The sequence below is a fragment of the Electrona antarctica genome (genome assembly GCF_951216825.1).
Source record: "Electrona antarctica genome assembly, chromosome: 9".
In the NCBI taxonomy this organism is placed as follows: Eukaryota; Metazoa; Chordata; class Actinopteri; order Myctophiformes; family Myctophidae; genus Electrona; species Electrona antarctica.
The window spans coordinates 53910311-53933254 of record NC_136790.1 but is presented as its reverse complement, the minus strand read 5'-3'; the positions used below and the strand labels follow the sequence as shown (position 1 = coordinate 53933254).

Genomic DNA, 22944 nt, shown 5'->3' with positions numbered 1-22944 from the left:
AAAATAGGGGGGGGATTGGGGGGGCACTTTGGGGGGCACTGTCTGAAGAAGGCACTGGGGGGGACACTGGGGATGGGGGGCACTTGGAGACACTGAGGGGGCACTGTCTAGGGATGCACTGGGGGGACACTGGGGGACACTGGGGGGCACTTGAGGGACACTGGGGGGACCTGGGGACTTCAGTGCAATGTACTTACATATGTTGCGACCGAAGGTCGCAACATATGTAAGTGTATGTAAGTACATTGCAAGGAATGAGTGCATTCGCCATGTACTTGAAGGAAGCCTAATCCAATCACTCTTAGATTTTCTCCAGTTTATCCCCGAGTTTAAGTTTACCTTATTGTTGTAGGACTTTTGGTTTATTTAGCCTTATTGGGGTTAATTCCCCCCATGGCTCCATTTCAAAAAAGAAAAATTTACATGTATTTCTCTTTTGTTTCCTGAGCCCGGTGTCTAATGGCCCATTTGGTGTCAGTGACACCTCTATGCTTCTTGTCCCAGGCTGGTTTGGAATGTGCTAATGTGTCCCCTATTCAAAGTCTGATTTCCATTGAGTGTTGGCTTTGTCTATGTGGCTGGGGGGCACTGTCTGAAGAAGGCACTGGGGGGGACACTGGGGGTGGGGGGCACTTGGAGACACTGAGGGGGCACTGTCTAGGGAGGCACTGGGGGGACACTTGGGGGGCACTTGGGGGACACTGGGGGGGCACTTGGGGGGCACTTGGGGATTCACTGGGGGGGACACTGAGGGGGCACTGTCTGGGGAGGCACTGGGGGGGTACTGGGGGGGCACTGTCAAAATGGTCGTGGGGAAATGAGCTAGGAGCATGTTTCAGACGATTTGGAGTCAATTGGTAAGGGTTTGTAGTGACACATTTGTGGGTCCCTAAGCTTGCAAACAAGTGTATTTATGATTATGTTTTTATAGGGTCTAGCTTTGATTCGGGGACAATTAAGGAGCAGCTTAGGGTCCAGGGACAATTAATATGCATTGGGGAGTGGTCCTTGATGGATTTGGGGTGGGGGGCTAGGTTAGGGTTTAGGGACAATTAATATGCATTGGGGGGTGGTCCTTGATGGGTTTTGGGGTGGGGGGCCAGTTTAGGGTTTAGGGACAATTAATATGCATTGGGGGGTGGTCCTTGATGGGTTTTGGGGTGGGGGGCCAGTTTAGGGTTTAGGGACAATTAATATGCATTGGATGGGTGGTCCTTGATGGGTTTTGGGGTGGGGGGCCGGTTTAGGGACAATTAATATGCATTGGGGGGTGGTCCTTCATGGGTTTTGGGGTGGGGGTCTAGCTTAGGGTTTAGGGACAATTAATATGCATTGGGGGGTGGTCCTTCATGGGTTTTGGGGTGGGGGGGCCAGTTTAGGGTTTAGGGACAATTAATATGCATTGGGGGGTGGTCCTTCATGGGTTTTGGGGTGGGGGTCTAGCTTAGGGTTTAGGGACAATTATTATGCATTGGGGGGTGGTCCTTCATGGATTTTGGGGTGGGGGGCCAGTTTAGGGTTTAGGGACAATTAATATGCATTGGGGGGGTGGTCCTTCATGGGTTTTGGGGTGGGGGTCTAGCTTAGGGTTTAGGGACAATTAATATGCATTGGGGGGTGGTCCTTCATGGGTTTTGGGGTGGGGGGCCAGTTTAGGGTTTAGGGACAATTAATATGCATTGGGGGGTGGTCCTTCATGGGTTTTGGGGTGGGGGTCTAGCTTAGGGTTTAGGGACAATTAATATGCATTGGGGGGTGGTCCTTCATGGGTTTTGGGGTGGGGGTCTAGCTTAGGGTTTAGGGACAATTCATATGCATTGGGGGGTGGTCCTTCATGGGTTTATGGGTGGGGGTCTAGCTTAGGGTTTAGGGACAATTAATATGCATTGGGGGGTGGTCCTTCATGGGTTTTGGGGTGGGGGTCTAGCTTAGGGTTTAGGGACAATTCATATGCATTGGGGGGTGGTCCTTCATGGGTTTTGGGGTGGGGGTCTAGCTTAGGGTTTAGGGACAATTCATATGCATTGGGGGGTGGTACTTCATGGGTTTATGGGTGGGGGTCTAGCTTAGGGTTTAGGGACAATTAATATGCATTGGGGGGTGGTCCTTCATGGGTTTTGGGGTGGGGGTCTAGCTTAGGGTTTAGGGACAATTAATAAGCATTGGGAGGGGTCATTGATGGGTCATTGGGTGCTCAAATCCAGCCGTTACGCCCCCCTCAATCGTGTGTTGTAAAATTTGTAGTGCACCCCTAACAACCCCTAACCAAAAAAAAATCATATCTCTGGCTAGAAATGAGATAAAGACCCCTCGGTATTTTTACGGGATAGACAGGGGTGGGAACTTAATATCTCACCTGTCAATGATTTTTTATAACATGATTAAACATGTGAAAAGAAATGAATAGGGCAATACCCAAGTTCCTATCAACCTAACCCAATAACCCACCAACCCCTAAACCCAATAATCCATCAACACAAGACCCAATTAACCCTCAATACCCAATTAACCTAACCTTGGCCCCTAATTAGAAACTTAGTATGTCATGTCAATTTAGTGAGACCCTTTGCACTTCCTTTATAATTTCTCCCCTTTAAAGTACAACAGTGAATTGTAACTTGTATTTTATTTTGAAAGGCTCAGTGGGAGAGTCTAAGGCAGGGGTGCCCATTACGTCGATCGCGGTCGACCAGTCGATCGCAAGCGCTGCGCAGGTAGACCGCTTGGCCTTGCCATGAAAAAATAAAAAAATAAAAACAATCCTCGCCTCGGGCAGGCGGCGGCGCGCCGGTGGCTTTGAAGGAGAACGTCGGGTCTGTTCTGTTGTTAAACAAACCCTTTTCTAAAAAATAAATGGACTAGACTCCTCCGCGGACACCCCCATTATCCGCGGACCCCCACACAGACTACCGCGGAGGCGCGGACCCCCGCGGAGGTCGGCACGGACCCCCACGGAGGTCGACGCGGACCCCCACGGAGGTCCGCGATAGTCTGCGTGGGGGTCCGCGATAGTCTGCGTGGGGGTCCGCGCCTCCACGGTAGTCTCTGTGTGGTCTGTGCGGTAGCATCATGATGCCATATCATCCATGCATCACAACCAAAACAAACTACGACTAGCTTTGACGGTTGCCACATTTCGTGACTGAGAGAGAAACAAGCAACCAGGTGACATATGAAAATGTTAACAGGCCAGAAAAAGTCAGAAATTAAGTCTCTTCTTTGCAATGCGGGGAAACTGAAAAGATAAATAAATAGAATTGATTTTGAAACCTAGATTTTGAAAGTCCTAATGCCTTAATGTTATTTATTTATTCGCCATATAGGTACATATTTTGAGTATTTTAAGCAAAGGGATAATTATCTTTTGGTTGGTAGATCACCTTGAGCTGGCAATTTTAAAAGTAGACCTCAAGTCAAAAAAGTGTGGGCACCCCTGGTCTAAGGTCTCTTGACATGCCTTTTGAGAACAATGGAAAATGTTTGGTGAGGCTGGGATGGCATAGTTTTTTACCTTATTTCATACTTACTTACTAGCATACTCATTTATTTCTTATTTATTTTGGAGCTATTCATTTGACATTTACAGTTTGATTATTCAAGTGGAATTTTGTGGAACATAATACATAGTTTTTTGTTGAATTACAATTCCTCTTTGCACCTATTTTCTGTTGGATATGGAGTATGAGTCAAGACACCCCAGGGCCCTCACCATGTGGAGTTAGAGGTTTGGATCGTTGAATGCCTCTACATGTTTCAGGGCTAGTATAACTACTGGGAAATGTAGTTCCGTCCAGCTAGCTTAATGCTAGTTGTTGTAGCTAAGCTGGTGTTGTTTAGAGTCTACTAACCTGCAGTGTGTAGATCAATGTCCAGCAGTTTGTTTTGTGTCTCCAGCAGAGTTTCTAGTGTCTCCATCTCTCTCTGGAAGAGGTTGACCATGAACTCTCCCACCACGCTGAGGCGGTCCAACACAAACACTCTGACGCTAAGCTCCACACTACCATCATCAGCAGCGCCACGCTGCTGTTTGTCCACAACAAACAATATCTCCTCTCCCACCGACGCTAGCTGTTCATTTATCTTCAGCCGTACAGACTCCATTTGACGCTTTTTACCTCCTTTAGGAGACATTTCCACCAAGCTTTCTGTTCCTACTGTAATATAGAATGTGTAATAAAGGCACAAACATCAACAATTCCCGAGAGACACGACAACATGTTCAACAAACAGCCATCTCCGTAATGGAAAACTAGACGCAGCCACGTGAAGTGATGCAAACAAGCACTTCCGGGTCAAAGGTTTTCCACGCATGCGCAACAAAAGAATCCAGGCACTGTTGCCTAAATGCCTTTCGCCTCCTGTTGGTGGGGGTGTGTAACTGTCATAGATAGATAGATAGATAGATAGATAGATAGATAGATAGATAGATAGATAGATAGATAGATAGATAGATGCGTTTTGCAACTGCCTTCACATTTTCAAATAGACGATCTACAACCTTGTGTTGCGGTGTGACACGCTTTGAGCTTGTAGATCAGCTTTTTGCACTTTTTACAATTTGAATCCATGATGCATTGATATTAAAAGGAAAAAGTACTTTGTAATTTTGAATACTTGAGTATGCGTACTTTGTCCACCACTGATGACTGGACACCAACATCAGGGAGTCTAAATTAGTACCTATTAGTAATTTCCTAGTAATTATTACTGGCGGTTCATGAGCTGGCAGTTCATGATCTATAGCTGTTTTTCAATTGAGTGCTATAGCGCCACCCTTTGGCCAATGGTTGTGGGCTTTGTGTCTAAGCAGGGTGTTGTTGTTCTCTACCATAATGCCACAATTCGTAAAAAAAACAACTGCATAGTTTGGCCTGGAGTGCTGACATAAGAAAATATGTATAATTCAAAATGGTGAATAAATTCAGTGTCTTGCCCAAGGACACTTCGACATGTAGACAGGAGGAGCCGGGATTCGATCCGGATCATTGGACGACCTGCTCTACCTCCTGAGCCACAGCCTTCTTGGGTGATCGTGGGTGATCTTCACTGATCTAATGCATTCACATGGAATCAGGCAAGCGGTAGATGGCAAACGGCAAAACCTGCTGGAAGGCACAGTAAAAAGATTTAATCTTTTAACATTGATGCCGTCTGCCGTTACCGTCACCGGATCTGGCTGCCAGGTTGCCGTGTCGTCCTGTTCCGTTTACCGTCCTGCTCCCGTCCACTAAAATGACTTCCGGTTTGCCATCTACCGCTTGCCTGATTCCATGTGAATGCAGCATTAGCCAGGGTCAGAGGTCAAAAGTCAGAACACAAAGTTGTTCGACATCAGGAGACGCATGTCTATCCAAGTTTTATTGTTGGTTCGGTCGGTTCATGAGCTATACCTGTTCAAATGCATTTTCGATTGAGTGCTATAGCGCCACCCTTTGGCCAATGGCCGTAGGCTTTGCGTTCTCACCCTTTGGCACCCCTCTACGATATTGCCAAGTTTCTCGAAAACCGACTGCACGGTTAAGCCAGAAATGCAATTTTGTTTTTAAAGGGCCAGGCACTTCGGGCGCGACCCCTTAAAAAGACAACTACAATAAGTGCCTGTAACAGAGAACTACAAAAAAGGACGGACCATTGGCCCTTTGGGCTTTGCCCCTTAATAACTGAACTGGAGACACCCAAAAAATCATGTTTGAACTAGGGACCCCCCCACAAAAATATATTTCCTAATCCTAATCCTTTCTTAGATAGCTGACAATTTGGCCAATTTTGAATATTGTATATTTTCTGTAAAATTATAATTTTTTGAATTACATTTGACGAAGAGATGGTCTCATATTAATATTTTTTTCTTGTTTTTAGTTTTTCTTTTGGAGGTTACAAAAATACCAGATACTCTGTATAGAGTGACTGTTGTCATGGGAATGTGTCGCTGCACTAATAGGTGTTGGTAGAAAGAGTGAGACCACAGCATGTCATGATGGATCAATCCACATCTTTAATGTCAATCCTCTGCCCTGCCAGCCAGGAGAAGACCCCCAAAACACAGTGAACAGGAGTATAAATGTGGTCCCTTCATGTCGTACTGTATTCTAGGTCCGCTGGTGACCGTTAAGAAAAGGCAGGCGCGTGCATTAGGGTGCATCAAAATTTGCAAGTTTAACCTCCTGATCTGTTCCTTTGATAAAATGTGCCACTTCATGTTTTAAGAACACGTGCAAAATATTTTTTCAATATATGGTGATTTACAGGTCCAACGCAGCATGTCAAATTTGGGTAATTTTCGGTCCTCTTATAACTCCCATTTTCTATTAACATAACACGTCAATTCATCAAGTTTACAACAAATAGTTTTTGAGAAGATGTTTTTGGAAAGAGCTAAATGTGTTTACTTAAGAATAAACATTTAAATCATCACTGAGAAATGTTTGAAAATGGAGTCTTAGTCCTTCACTGTGTTCATGTTCAACTGGCGCTTGCAGCAGCGAAGATTGGGCTGCTCACAGCGATAATGTTCAACTGCTTGCAGGACCTCTGCAGATCTTGCTCACTCTTCACTGCTGCCACAAACTGTTGTGAGTTTGACCCCATGCTCGGCGCAGTCATTGACAACGTTGATAGCACACACATTCACCAGTCACAACACCTGCCTGGAATGATAGCCCAATCCTCTGGTAGCCCAATCCTCTACATTGAGTGAGATCAATGCTGGATCGATCTGCAGCCGGTGTATACCGAACCAGCAGTCTGGGTTGGCAATGTTGGACAGCCTGGTGGTCGGCGAGAGGACTGGAAACTTTGGCTTGCACCAGTGTTAAAGAGCTGCTGTTAGCATGGGAAGATCATCCGGCTTGTTATCCAAGATGGCATCCGCAAGTACACGTCATTCTTCAGCTGGTACGTTGGTGTTGAAGAGTGCCAGGGGCAGCATCTCAGCAGTCAGGTACCAGAGGTGCCTTTCCAGTGCTTTTATGGCTGATATTGCAATGCCCTCGTCAACAGACTTGTAAGAAAGTGTGCAGGTTGTGGTAGAGTGTGAGGTCATTCCATGCAGCATCTACGGCCGAGTCTTATGTCACTGGCTACACGGTTGAAGATCACACCAATGCAGCAGCAGGCTGCCTTCATGTGCGCCCTGATCACAGAGTCGGGCAGTAATTGTGAAATGATTTCAGCATCATACACAACAGTAGATCGATCACAGCGCAAAGTGCTGGAGGCTGTCAATAAAGAACACCACAAGCAGTGGACACCACCTCCTATGTGCACCCTGCACTGGGACGGCAAGTTGACACCGACGCTAAGCAACGTGCGCCAGTTGGAGGAGTGTTGACAGTGGTGGTTGGAGATGCAGAGCAGCTGAAATTGCTTGGCGTGCCAGCATATACAAAGGGTAAAGACGAGGCGTGTGTAGAGATCATTGCCAGGCTGACGTAAGCTACTGCAGGAGTGGTGCTGTGCCGACCAGATTGTCAACATGGCATTTGACAACACTGCATCAAACACAGGCCATCTCACAGCAGCCTGCATTGCCATCCAGCTCTCACTTGGTAGACCACTGCTCTGGCCCGGTGCCAGCATCACATTGGTGAGGTGATCCTCAGCCACATTTTCACTGGCCTCAAGGTGGAGTCCTCACGCTCACCAGAGGTTACCTTGTTTAGGCATCTGCAGGATTGCCGCACAAATACAGTGACCCATTGTACCGCTGCATTACTGCCAACACCGAACAACCGTTCCTGGGCAGGTTACGTGCTGAACTCACTGCAATGATAGACTACAAGCGAGGCGACTACCACGAGTTTGTGCAGCTGTGTCTTGTCTATCTGGGTGCAGATGATGCAGCACAGACTCCAGTAAACTTCCAAATACCGGGAGCGCTGCACAAGGCATGCTGGATGGCCAAGTTACTCTACACTCTCAAGTTGGCTATGCTGGAGCGGCATATGGCCTTGCTTCCCCAGGGCACCACCCCCACACGGCAGCAGGTGCAGAAGATTTGGACGTTTGCCAACTTCATTACGCACATCTACGCAACATGGTGGCTGACCTGTGACACGGCCGTAGATGCTGCATGGAATGACCTCACATTCTACCACAACCTGCACACTTACAAGTCTGTTGATGAGGGCATTGCAACATCAGCCATGAAAGCACTGCAGAGGCACCTCTGGTACCTGACTCCTGACATGCTGCCCCTGGCACTCTTCAGCACCAAGGTGCCTGCTGATGAGCGACGTGCACTTTTGGATGCCATCTTGGATCACAAGCCAGATGATCTTCCCATGCTAGCCCCACAGCAGCGCTTTGGCACTGGTTTCGGCAAGCCAAAGTTTCCAGTCCTCTCGCCGACCACCATGTTGGCTGACCTTGCCAACCCAGACTGCTGGTTCGGTATGCACCAGCTGCAGAACGATCCAGCATTTATCTCACTCAATGTAGAGGATTGGGCTACCAGTGCATCATTCCAGGCAGGTGTGGTGACTGATGAATGTGCGTGCTATCAACGTTGTCAATGACTGCGCCGAGCATGTGGTCAAACTCACAACAGACTTTGTGGCAGCAGTGAAGAGTGAGCAACATCTGCAGAATGTGCTGCAAGCAGTTGAGCATTACCGCTGTGAGCAGCCCAATCTTAGCTGCTGCAAGCGCCGGCTGAACATGAACACAGTGGAGGACTAAGACTCCATTTTCAAACATTTTTCAGTGATGATTTAAATGACAATGTAATGTTTATTGTTAAATAAACACATTTTGCTCTTTCCAATAACATCTTCTCAAAAACTATTTGTTGTATTTTTGATAAATTGACATGTCATGTTAATAGAAAATGGGAGTTATAAAAGCACCGAAAATGGCACTTTTTGGCATTTTACCTAAATTTCACATGCTGCGTTGGACCTGTAAATCTGAATGAATTTTCCCCAAACTTTGCAAAGATCATTTCTATAGCCATTGGAACAAAATTCCAAAAGAACAGATTGATAATTTGTTGTTACATTTTTTGCATTGAATTTTGATGCACCCTAGCGTGCATAGGCTTCAGCCCCTGCCCTTTTACCCGTCTGTAAAAAACTGCCCTCTTCACTCCATGAAAGTAGCATTTACTATGGTGAAAGAAATGCAAAATATGGCCGTTTTAAAGATGTTTTGGCCAATCTGTCCAATCTGCTCAGTTCAAAGCTTGTTGAATGTGTGACTTATATAAATACCACGACAAAATGGTCGTGCATCTGTTCCCAATGAGGCAGCCTGCTCATATCTCACCTTTGGAGGAGAGCTGGCTTGCAGAGCATGGCTTAAAACTTAGGCTGATCGGCTGTGGGGACAATAGGGCTATACTGTAGGCTACTGTATATTGATCACAACATGAACGCCAGACATGCATGCCTCGGTAACTCCAAATGTCCCGTGAATCATTTAATATTTCATGACAACATATCATCACAAGAACCGTTACGCATCAGTGGGCTTACCATCTGACAAAGAAATTATAGCTGTGTCGTGTGTCCAGATTTGATCCATTTCCGACATACGACAGTGATATGATATGAATCAAATAATAATCATAAGCTCTGATGAAAGATATCAAGACCCGGCCCACAACAGCCCTGCCAATCAGGCTCAGCCCTGTTGGCACGACAGGTTGTGTGTCGGTCTGGCGAGTGGGAGACTGGGGTTCAATCCCCGCTACCTGCGAAACACATCTGCAAAGGTGAGTGAGTGAGCAATTGTTCAATAAAAATGGCTTTTATAATATTCTTGCCAAGTTGTATTAGCCTTTAGTCTTGAGGTCGAACTTAAATCAATTAACTTCTTTCTCATTATACGTGAGAGAAGGATATCCTACAGATTGCTACTTTATTAACCAGTGGATCCATCGGCTAGGGGCTTGCTTGCCAAAATAGGATGATCTACAAGTAGTAACGTGGTGCGCAACCGATGCGCTGTTAGCTTGTAGATCTGTCCATTTGAAACATGTTAGTAACGTGTCCCGACAGCGACCATAAACATCATCACGTTAGATTAAATGGGCGTGTATGTTCTACGCGAGGCGGAACCTGCATGGTGTAAACGCTTGATAAAGAGGGAGTCCGCTGACTGTCAGGTTCATGAGCTATACTTTTTTTATATTATAATTTTCACTTGAGTGCTATAGCGCCACCCTTTGGCCAATGGTTGTGGGCCTCACCGTTGAAACGAGCACCACTCCACACCTAATGAAAACAAATAATTCAGCTGCTGTGTTCTCCCAGAGCGCGGGAAACTCGGTGGCTAGGCTAGCTAGTTTTTTGGGACATTTGTGGTCGTAGAGACTACATCTGTCATTAAAAAAAAAAGAAATTCAGCGATTCTTATTTTTAAGGGTAACTTCTGCGGTAACTTCTGCGTTGCTTTCGGAACTCGCCCTGCGGGATCGTTCCTGCAGCATCGCAGGCGTGCATTAATGACGTTAAACCACCCCCTCTCGTGTAATATTGCTTAATTATTTAATCGGTTTTCACCAGCAAAGAAATTAAATAAATTAAAGGGTGTAATAATTCATCATAGAGTTCAATATTTATCAAAGGTTTCTAGTACCTCTAGTCTAGAACAAAAGAAAATATGATGTCAAATCTTAAGTAAAAGTCAACTTTTTTTCTACATTTAATTTGTGCACTCATCTCATTCAGTAGTCATTAGGTTGTGAAAACAGACACTTGGAAAAGAGTATAGGCTATTTATTGATTGATTGAATACTTTATTTAGATAGATAGATAGATAGATAGATAGATAGATAGATAGATAGATAGATAGATAGATAGATAGACTGTACTACTGTGCAGTGCTCGCCTCGGGCCCTAAATATGTATAGAGCTCTTCTGAGAATAATAACATAAAGGAGACGGGTCTCCAGGGAATGTGGTTTAGAGTGGCGCAAGGTATAGGGGTGTGTCCCGGTTAGAGGACACGGAAATAATCCAGACTTTCCCAGATGACGGTATTTATTACAGCTGTGGTCTGAAACAGACAACATAAATGCATTTCACTAAATATGTAAAACTATAAATCACAACAAACATAATAATGACTGTAACATACAAAATGTTAACCCATTTACCGCTACCATTAATCCATCTCTTGATCGCGTACTGCCAGGGTTTTATCGCGCTTGACACTTACTTTGAAGATCCAAATATCCGTAATTCTGTGTTCCTGTGACAAACTGTGTGGTGTCTTCACCGGTTGTTGTTCTCTCGGTCGATGGTGGATAAAGCTGACCGCGAGTATCACAGCGCCTGCTACAGGCCGTTGAAAACGCTTGTCTGGCCCAGATTCTGTCCCCGCAATGTCGTTTTTGAGATACAGCGGTTTTACTGCAGGGCTTAGAATGGAAGTGGATGCTCGCGCATCTTCAAAATGGCCGGTTGTGTGTTGTGTTGTTGTCCCAGAATATCGTTAGCGGTAGCAAGATCAGCTAGCCATCGAAGCCGATCAAACAGCGATTAAACAATTCAAACCCGAGAAAGCTGTGTTTGGCGTAGAGGTTATAAAGAATAGGCTCTCTTAACATGCATTGTAAATCAGAGTCTGTACATTCATACAAAGATACTGTAAATGTAACATAGTACACAAAAGGAAATAAGGACTATATAATTAGTAACAATAATCTCACACTGATACAAATAAAGCAACAATAACATCACATGGATTCACATTGATATGGCAAACAGAATACACATGTGGTACTGTAGAACAACTAGTTTACTGGTAATCAGTGTTGTTCAAGTTACTTTTAAAAAGTAAAGAGTTATAGTTATAGTTACTTATCTAAAAAAGTAACTTTTTTAGATAAGTTACTTTACTTTACTTTATGAAAGTAACTTTTCAAGTTACTTTACTTTACTTAAAAAATAATATAAAAAACGATTTAAAAGAAGGTTTTTTGTTCTGTCGCACAGTAAGAGAAAAGACAACTCCCTCCTAACATTATGAAATGTAGTGGAACAATAAAACACGTTCAGAAATTTTGACAGGCATCTTTATTGTAGCCTCAACTTGCCTTCAAAACAAATGGTGCTGTGCAAATTTGCAATATGAAATCAAATAAAAATGAGTCCATATAGGCCTATCTGCAGTGGTAGAGAGATATTCTAATTCATCAAATGTATTTTTGAGCTCATCTTCCATTTTAGAATATTCACTGTTCAGGTATTTGGAAAATGTATTTCTGCACATTGGCCCTGCTTTCACTAGTATTTTGCTGACCAGTGCTCTGAAAGGAACAGACTCCACCGTTGAGGGAAGCATTTCCTCAACAACATACCTGGCAAGTGGCAATCATTTTGTCAAGTTGACTCTTGGTGACATGCCTCTGTGGCGATTTGTTTTGGTGATGTGAGGCAGCCTAGCTCATGGACTGATTTAAGATGCTTTCTTAGATTTGCATTGTGGACAATGCTTTCTGTCCGCCACATAATTAGCATTTTCACCTCAATGTTTTTCTGGGGGGGAGAGGGCAGCCCTATCACTGTGCCCGGGGAGGTGGCCACGGGTCCCGTTAGCATGCAACGGTGTGCAAGGCTAACGCACGGCTAACGTCAGGCACTGTGCTGCGCAGGAGGGACGCAGCAGTAATAATAAAGGAAGTACGGGGAATCGAATCACACACAGCGGGGACACTCCATGTCATGTTAAAACATTTCCTTGACCCGCAAGTACTCAAATAATGCTTGTATTTCCAACCCACAAAGCATCCGATCTCGCCGTCATCCGCATTTGCCATTGTAGCGTGTGGTCACCTCAATGTTTTTCTGGGGGGGAGAGGGCAGCCCTATCACTGTGCCCGGGGAGGTGGCCACGGGTCCCGTTAGCATGCAACGGTGTGCAAGATACTGTAAATGTAACATAGTACACAAAAGGAAATAAGGACTATATAAGGCACGCTACAATGGCAAATGCGGATGACGGCGAGATCGGATGCTTTGTGGGTTGGAAATACAAGCATTATTTGAGTACTTGCGGGTCAAGGAAATGTTTATTACCACACGCTACAATGGCAAATGCAGATGACGGCGAGATCGGATGCTTTGTGGGTTGGAAATACAAGCATTATTTGAGTACTTGCGGGTCAAGGAAATGTTTATTACCACACGCTACAATGGCAAATGCGGATGACGGCGAGATCGGATGCTTTGTGGGTTGGAAATACAAGCATTATTTGAGTACTTGCGGGTCAAGGAAATGTTTTAACATGACATGGAGTGTCCCCGCTGTGTGTGATTCGATTCCCCGTACTTCCTTTATTATTACTGCTGCGTCCCTCCTGCGCAGCACAGTGACCAGTGCTCTGAAAGGAACAGACTCCACCGTTGAGGGAAGCATTTCCTCAACAACATACCTGGCAAGTGGCAATCATTTTGTCAAGTTGACTCTTGGTGACATGCCTCTGTGGCGATTTGTTTTGGTGTTGTGAGGCAGCCTAGCTCATGGACTGATTTAAGATGCTTTCTTAGATTTGCATTGTGGACAATGCTTTCTGTCCGCCACATAATTAGCATTTTCACCTCAATGTTTTTCTGGGGGGGAGAGGGCAGCCCTATCACTGTGCCCGGGGAGGTGGCCACGGGTCCCGTTAGCATGCAACGGTGTGCAAGGCTAACGCAAGGCTAACGCACGGCTAACGTCAGGCACGGTGCTGCGCAGGAGGGACGCAGCAGTAATAATAAAGGAAGTACGGGGAATCGAATCACACACAGCGGGGACACTCCATGTCATGTTAAAACATTTCCTTGACCCGCAAGTACTCAAATAATGCTTGTATTTCCAACCCACAAAGCATCCGATCTCGCCGTCATCCGCATTTGCCATTGTAGCGTGTGGTAATAATGTTCGTTCAACCGGCGTTTTCTGTGTATGCGTTACGAGGGTTTGTGTGTCTGTGTTTAGAACTGTTAACCACAGCCATACGAAAGACCCGCCCTACTCTGTCAGACTGTCTCTGATTGGCTTACCCTGAAATCTGTCCCTACGTTAGCCAATCAATGACGTCTTCTGCGACGTGCTTTGTTCATCATGTTAGAGTGGTCTCAGAGGCTAGTATGAGAGCACACTGTCAACAGAGTACAACACAGAGAGTGCTCTCTCAGCACAGAGACGAGACGCGCCTGTATGACAGATAGACTCACGGGCACGGCGCTGCATGGGGAGACTTTTCACTCGGATCAAATAAGTTATCATAACGCTATAACGCGGGTAACGCTCGCACAATAACTATAAGGCCGTTATGGAATGGGGCAATGTAAAGCGTTAGGTTACAAGTTAGTGCAAAAAGTAGCGCCGTTAGGTAACGTAACGTGATGTAAGGGCGTTAGTTACAACACTGCTGGTAATACAAACAAACAAATCGAATGAACTACACATGCGGTTTAAACAAAGAAACAACATCGAACAAAATGCAATGTCTAGTCTAGAAAACATACCTTTGTGCATCTACACGCAGCAAATAATAGAAGACTATAGCACAAGCCACATGGCAGAATTGGTATGAGAGCAGGACACTTCAGGCAGTCAGGATAAAACTGGCAGCAATGACTAGAGCAATGAGTACAGCTGGTATTTATAGACTTACTCAATCAGAATCGGGAGGCAATAAACCATTATTAGTTAAAGTCAGTGTGACCTGGCAATACACACAATTAGGTCAGGGCAGTGTGGCCTTTCTAACAAGTACTTTTACTTTTAGTACTTCAAGTACATTTTGAATGCAATACGGTTGTACTTTTACTTTTAGTACTGTAAGTACATTTTGATGCCAATACGGTTGTACTTTTACTTTTAGTACTTTTTTGATGCCAATACGGTTGTACTTTTACTCGAGCACACTTTGAATACGGGACTTCTACCTGTAACGGAGTACGTCTACATTGCAGTATTTATACTTTTACTTAACCCATTTAGACCTGACTGACACTAGATTCTACAAATGTCTTCTAAATTCTTACAGTTTTCAGAAACCTATGTTTCTATGTCAGTGGTTCTCAAATCTTTTTCATGTCAAGAACCCCCAGAATTATCTGTAGGCTATTTGGCCGCCATCTGAAAATATGTTGTTCCAGGGACCCCCCTGGAACAACGCAAGCTCGTAGCGAGGCACTCTGTGTCGCGCTATGAGCTTGTAGATCTGCTATTTTTCCAATAGCTAAAGTATAAAATAATGCTTAAAAAGCAAAAGGGGTTCCCGTCCAAAATGGGTTAAGTAAAACAATTGAGTATTTTTTCCACCACTGGTCAATGCCCAGGTCTGCTATAAAGTAGTGACGCACGATACAATGGGCCGGATCGGCCATACCAAGTGCCATATCGGTATCGGGACAGTCTCAAAATAATCTAGATTATACAACGGGTCGTTTCGAGGAAGCAATCTGATTGGTTGAAACAGCCATCTAGCCGTGGTTCGTTCCTGCAGCATCGCAGGCGTGCATTGATGACGTTAAACCACCCCCTCTCGTGTAATAGGCCTATTGCTTAATTATTTAAATCGGTTTTCACCAGCAAATAAATTAAATAAATTAAAGGGTGTAAAAATGCATCATAGAGTTTAATATTTATCAAACGTTTCTAGTACCTCTAGTCTAGAACAAAAGCTAATATGTAAAATCTTAAGTAAAAGTCAACTTTTTTTCTACATTGAATTTGTGCACTCATCTCATTCAGTAGTCATTCAGTTGTGAAAACAGACACTTGGAAAAGAGTATAGGCTATTTATTGATTGATTGAATACTTTATTAACAGACTTTGGGCCAAGGCCCTATAGGGCCTAGGCTTGTTTCCATTGTGGTTCCTCTGTAAAATATCGGAATCAGTCAGAATCGGTATCGGCAGATATGACCCTGCAAATAATCAGAGGTGGGCTAACGGTCATAATTTCATAATCGTGCCACCCCTACGATAAAGTAGTGGTACCGGCAGTGTTGTTTTTGTCGACTAAAACTAAGACAAAAAAATGTATTTGCGACCTTGTTCTTCCGGTCATGACCCACACTTCATGACCATAGTGGTGAGAGTAGGAACGAAGATTGCTCGGTAGACAACAGAGCTTTGCCTGCTGGCTTAACTCTCTTTTTCGACTGCAATACCGCCCCTGCCGCTCCGATTCTCCAGTAACTGTAACCAGAAAAAAATCTAAAATAATAATAATTTTGAATCGATTTTGAATCGTTCATAACGGGAATCGCGATTCTAATTCGATTTTTTTTGACACCCCCATTCCCTACCCTGTTTTGAGCTTCCCGAAACATATAAAAGGTTAACCCATGTTGACCTGGGAACGATTCTACAAAATGTTTTCTAAATTCTGACAGTAATCTGAAAAACCCTATGTTTCAATGTCAGTCGTTCTCAAACATTTTCACGTCAAGGACCGCCAAGATTATATGTAATTGGCCCGCCGACCCCCATCTGAAAATATGTAGTTCCAGGGACCCCCCCGGAATAATATATATTCATTAGATTTGCGCCACATTTTCACGATTAAAAAAAGAATAGCAGACCTACAAGCAGATGTACAAGCTTGTAGATCTGCTATTTTTCAATGGCTAAAGTTTAACAATGCTTAAAACACCAAACGGGGTTCCCGCCCCAAAATGGGTTAATGTCTGAAACATCCGACGGTATAATTAAACAGAGTTACAATAGAGAAATAATCTACCAAAGACAACAACTTTTTGTGCCATATTTATATAGGTTTTACATACAAAAGATACTTAAGAAACTAAATTGTGGTGGTCTTTAACCAGTCAGGTTGATAGTGTCAGATTATGTGATTCCACTGCTTTAGTATCTACCACTTGTCATTGTCATCCTGGAATAGAATGAATGATCATTCGCAGGGCCGGATTTACCATTCACGGGGCTCTAAGCAAAGGATTGTCAGGGGGCCCTTGCGTCGCGCGCGCGCGAAAGATTGGCCGTGTGTGCTTTGCGCATGCGCGCAAAACGGCATAGCAGACTACCAGGCAAAACGGCATAGCAGACAAAGTACAGTGTGAGCTCCCCCACGCCCCAACTGTACAATGCATGTACTGAAAAAACTGTGCCATTAGCTCAGGGACGTGCACAGGGATTTGGAGGGGCAGGGGCCGAAATTTGAAAAGGGCACTTTAGGGATGCTAGACACGTTTTGCGGGGGATGGGGATACAAGGTTATACTAACTTACCCTACCCCCTTAGATAGCATTTCTGTAGACTTAGATATCATTTGATACAGACTTATAGCATGTTATGTAGACAGCACTATAATTGCATTGTATGTAGTCATAGCACATATGTATAGCATAGTATAGTATATATGTATAGTTTATATGTATAGTTTCATTAGATAGATATTCCACTGTTACGTTCTTAGCTTAGCATGTTTCATGATAAATGCTTTTTATGTGATGTATTCCCTTGCTTTTTTGTTCTTGCTTAATGTAAGTCGCTCTGGATTAAGAGCGTCTGCTAAATGCCTAAATTGTAAATTGTAACTATACTTGAGTCAATCAGTACAAATCTACACTCAGTATTGAGCAAGATATGAACATTGAGTAAATAAGCATCTCAGATTTTGTCTATGATTTTATCAATCAGTACAAAGCTATATTATTGAGCAAGATATATTAATAACTTCAATTCCCTGATGAGATCATAGAAAACAAATAGGCTAATTAAGAAGATGCCATTACTATGCCAGTGCAAAACAAATACATTCACTGATTCACAATCATGTAATACTGATAATATAATGATTTAAAGCAACACAGAAGCTTTAGATAAAGTATGAGAAAATGTTTACTTTGTTCATCAGGAACATGGGAATAAATTGCTTTAACTTAAAACATGTGCCCACTGTGGCTGCCTCACTACTTTTAGTGCACTAAGCAAACAGTCCATAGACTTTGCTGTTCCCTAAAGTGCTCTAACAAGCAAAGTCCATAGACTGTGATATAGAGAAGACAACTACTGTACCCAATTTCATGTTTTTACAACTTTATACATTGTTTTTTGTATTGTCCCTGTTAAATACACCAGTCTGCCCTGCAGTGCAGCTCAAATTACTGGTTTTCAAAGTAAAATGAACAGCAGCTCGTGTTGCTGTTATTTGTTATAATTATTAAGTATCACATTTGCTTGATTGCCTGCAGACAGTTTGTGATCAATCAAAATTCAAAATTCAATTAGAAAATTGTGAAATCATGACATTGACTGGACTGACAGAGAGACAGAGAGAGAGTCCGTTTGGTCGTCGGTCCATGCGTGCAGCGTGACAAATTATTTGAAATTAAACCTTTTTTTGTCCAAAGTCATATACATGACACAGCCTACCTTTTTCACAGTGACGAGTCGTTTTGTTTGTGAGGTGAGCGGTTGTGCACTCAACAAACCTACATGTGTACAGCTTGTTTATGTTCGGTTTCCATTGTGTGTATAATTCGACTGCGTTGCGCGGCGGCGCGGCCGATCTAAAAGCTCACAATGCGTCGCCGCCTGACGCGTTGTGAGCTTGTAGCTTGCTCTTATTCTGCAGTGCACGGCACGGGTGGATTCATACTACATGCAATGCGCGCCGCTGATGATGCGGCCAGGCCAGTTCAGAGCCCCAGAGGGGGACAACAGGGGGCCCCACGACGGGACGGCCGGGCGTCGCTTGTCCGGGAGGATGAAGAAGTGACTCCGTTTGGGAGGAGGAAGCAACGCGCGGCCGTCGCAGGCCCCCCTGGGGGGCCCAAACAAACCGACCGCTGCGACTGAACGGGCTGCAATATTAGACATTTTTCAGGGAGAACTCTCGGGGCCTCTAGCCGTCGGGGCTCTACGCAGCTGCGTAGTTTGCGTAGCGCTAAAAACCGCCCCTGATCATTCGATTGTATGTTATATCATGTGTCAACTCAAATGGGGGAAATGTGGATGTATTACCATACAACTAACCACTTCTTCCCTGTATGATTCCTCCTCATTATCCTCAGATGTGCATTTTGACCCAAGCATTTGCCACTAACAGGAACTAAAGGGTTCCCCCCCATGTATGCGTCCTCATTCGTCTATGGGCTTTTCCCCTGTATGAGTCCTCATGTGTGATTTTAAATGAACATTCTGAGCAAAGCCTTTACCACAGACGTTACAAGTAAAGGGCTTTTCCCCTGTATGAGTCCTCATGTGTGATTTTAGAGTATCACTCCTAGAAAAGCCTTTACCACAGACGTTACAAGTAAAGGGCTTTTCCCCTGTATGAGTCCTCATGTGTGTTTTTAGATCACTACTCTGTGTACAGCCTTTACCACACACGTTACAAGTAAATGGTTTTTCCCCTGTATGAGTACTCATGTGTGATTTTAGATGAACACTCTGAGCAAAGCCTTTACCACAGACGTTACAAGTAAAGGGCTTTTCCCCTGTATGAGTCCTCATGTGTGTTTTTAGAACACTACTATGTGTAAAGCCTTTACCACACACGTTACAAGTAAATGGTTTTTCCCCTGTATGAGTACTCATGTGTGATTTTAGATTAAAACTCTGAGCAAAGCCTTTACTACAGACGTTACATGGAAAGGGCTTTTCCCCTGTATGAGTCCTTGTGTGTGATTTTAGATTACCATTTGTAATAAAACCTTTACCACAAACTGTACAAGTAAAGGGCTTTTCCTCTGTATGAATCTGTGCGTGCGTCATCAGATTATACGTCCGATTAAAACATTTGCCACAGTCTGTACAACTAAAGCGTTTCTTCCCTGTGTGGCTCCTCATGGAGTGAGTATGTTTTGATGATTCCAGGTCCTTGGACAGCTTGCTGCTCAAAGACAATCTTTGTCCTTCCACATGTGTCTTGTGTGATTTCAGTGTGTTTAAAGGTGACTGACCTTCACTGGGCTCCTGCCACTCATCACTGTCTTCAGTGTCAGATTCAGAACAGTGTGAAGAGAGGAGCTGGTCATCACTAGTTGGTTGTGATGTTCCACAGTCTTCTACATCAGCTTGTGTTTTCATGTGTTGAGTTGAGGTGCCGGCTACAGGCTCTGTCTCTCCGTTTTCATCATCATGATCATCTTCACTTTTCACTGCTAGTAATGTCAACGTTGACCCATCAGCCTCCACTGGTCTTTGAAGTAGCTCCTCTTGTTCATCTTTAATCTGTGGTGGTTGTGGTTCCTCCTGGACCAGACTGGAGCTCCTCTCCGGTTGTTCAGTGAAAACCTCCTCTTTACACACAGGGAGGTGTGGGACAGCTAGAAAAAAGACACAAAGAGAGAAAAACATTTAATGTTTGAACTTTGCATTTTTGGAGGAACATCATCTTCTCCATTTCTAATCAAAGACAGTTTTCAGGGCTTGACATTACACTTTTGAGCCACTTTTGGACAAGAACATTTACTTACTTGTTTTAGAAGATTTTAGAAGACATATTTTGTTTGTATTGATTATAATGTTGCATTTGAATAGTTACAAATAAGTAACAAATGTTCAACAGAAGGTTATGACAAAATGACACAAGAAAAAAAGAAAAGAAAACTGAAAACAATTGACAAACTCAAACTGGTTGTTGGAAGTTTCAACAAACATGTTCCAATAATACAATGATTTTTGAGTGTCATACATATAGTGTGTAGTGGTGACTCCAAATCTTAATCTTTAGTTCTGGGTGCCTGCCATGCAATGGCAGAAACACAGGTTGAAATCTAAAACGCATACTTAATCGTAATCGTAATTATTATCAATACGCGAAACTTTGACCTCTATGGCCGGCCGCACGGTTTACCAAAGCCCCGCAATATATACATCAAAACGTGCGGCTCGGCCGGAAATGGTGTGCTTGTGCTTTTCTTTCCGATTCGCGTTACCGTGCCGACGTAATTCGCAATAAACAACGCGAAAAATGCCCCATTCAAAGTCGATGGGGAGACGCGGGTAAAACAGAAAACGACACGTTACTTTGGAGCCACATTGCTCTGGCATACTGGTACGTAGAAACACGATTTAAATGTCAAACAGCACACGAGGCCATCGACTTTGTCGTGGTTCAGACGGAATTCGAATACGTTGCACGGTTTGCCCGCTATCGCAGTTCAGTGTGTGTGGTCTGAGCAATATTCTCGACTCAGAGTGTCGCACGCCCAGAGAGAGAGCGGGTCAGAGTGTGAAGCCAATGTGAAGACTATACTGAAATTCTCCGAACAAATCGTCCTCACGGCCAAAATATTCACTTTACACGCATGGGTTTCGGTAATTTGTAGCCACACTCGTCCTCTTTCACCCAATGTCACAACCATAGCCCAGATACATACAGTAAGTGAACTACAGCCCTGAAAGCGACAGGTGTACCATCATAATGTGTCATATAACTCCATGTTACCTGCCTGAATGAGTCAGCAATTTTTTCATCACAAACACAATCCTTAACTCACTCTTATAACCACGTTTTTTATCGTACCAATACCACGATCGCACACGGCGTACCTCAATGTCTCGGGTCACTCACGGCGAAAACAAAAATCGCATTCGACTTTTACTTTTTGCGATAGAGCAATTTGTTCGGACATACGTTCTCTCAATGAGACAGTCAGTGTGCTTTTAACTTTCAATACTGTTTGCATTTGCATAGACTAGCCCAGGTGAAAATGATACTTTGTTAATGATTCAAGGTCAAGTTGACCACCTCTCACACACGCGCGCGCACACACGCACATGCACACACATGCACACATGTGCACGCACACACACACATTGAAAGTCAATGGAGAAAATCGGGGAAACACGTAACTCTGTCATTTCTCAACCGTTTTAGACGCGGGGTGGCTCGCCGGAACCGGGCCGCCCCCCTGAGCGAAACCAAATGGACCCCTTAGCATGTTAGCATTAGCATGTTAGCATGTTAGCATGAGCATGTTAGCATTAGCATGTTAGCATTAACATGTTAGTATTAGCATGTTAGCATTAGAATTTTGGTGGCAACGTAATGTGCAATAAACTTAGACAAAATACCCCATTGAAAGTCAATGGGGAGACCTGGCTTACATGTAACCAAATTGACCCTTACATGGTCTGAGAGGCTAAATGTCAACAAATGGTGGTCCGTGGCTCAAATGCTGCACAGACTTGGCGAGCTGCAGGCACCCAGTCAAATTTATTTAAATTTGTTTCTAGTTGATGCATGATTTGTATAAATGCAATAATATCAAACAATTACAATTTCTAAAAAAAATACCATTTTTATTAGGACTCCCACCCGTGGGTTCTGGGACCCACTGCAGACCTAACAACATCACTGTGGTACATTCCGTTTCCTAGACGGGCTCTCTACCCATTCAGCTATGGCTGTCCCTCTCTAAGGAAGGACAATATCAGTCACTAGAACCAGGGATGGGTGTTTTCTGTGTATCTACGATGGTTAAAATGGAGTTTGAAGTTACAATGGGCTTGTCTGATAAAAATGAATATAAAATATCTAAATGCTGAATTGAGCAAATTAAAAACTGTCCAGAGTGTTCACAAAAGCCTGAGTAGACGATAACATTACCCACAATTATTTTGAAAGTGAAATATCCCTTTATGTAAGTAAGTATACAAAACAGCACATACCTATACGGTACAACTTTACTACAGGTTGCATCTTCGCATCAAACAGTCCACGTCTCTGGTTCATCTCTGGCTGTTCCTCTGACACCGTTGAATGTCTTTTGGAGGCCATCTGTCTAGATACGGTAGACCTCTCCCTGTGGTGCTCTGTGGAAATCACCAGTAGAAACAACTTTTACTTATCATCCAATAAGGGTTTACTGAACAACTGAACAACCAGGAATAGTCTGGTGACCACCGGAGAGACGGGTGACAGCCGGAATGTAGACGGCACCCGGGAGCAGTATGGGTTGGCGTCCCAGCCTGTGTCTTCCGTGAGGAGGAAGCCCAACAAACCTACGGTGAGGCCTTTAGGAG

General features: G+C 44.0%; 1 protein-coding gene across 2 annotated transcripts in view; it reads right to left on the bottom strand.

Moving 5' to 3' along the window:
• LOC306930349 (uncharacterized protein) overlaps positions 1 to 22944 on the bottom strand; it is a 58487-nt gene that overhangs the window by 23544 nt on the left and 11999 nt on the right. The window contains exon 1 of one of the 2 annotated variants that reach the window (XM_079511274.1): positions 3849 to 4285. The exons of the other annotated variant lie outside the window; for it this stretch is intronic. The gene's annotated coding sequence lies outside the window, so the exon portion shown is untranslated. Of the gene's footprint in view, positions 1 to 3848; positions 4286 to 22944 lie in introns of those variants that run through there. 2 annotated transcript variants of the gene reach the window in all.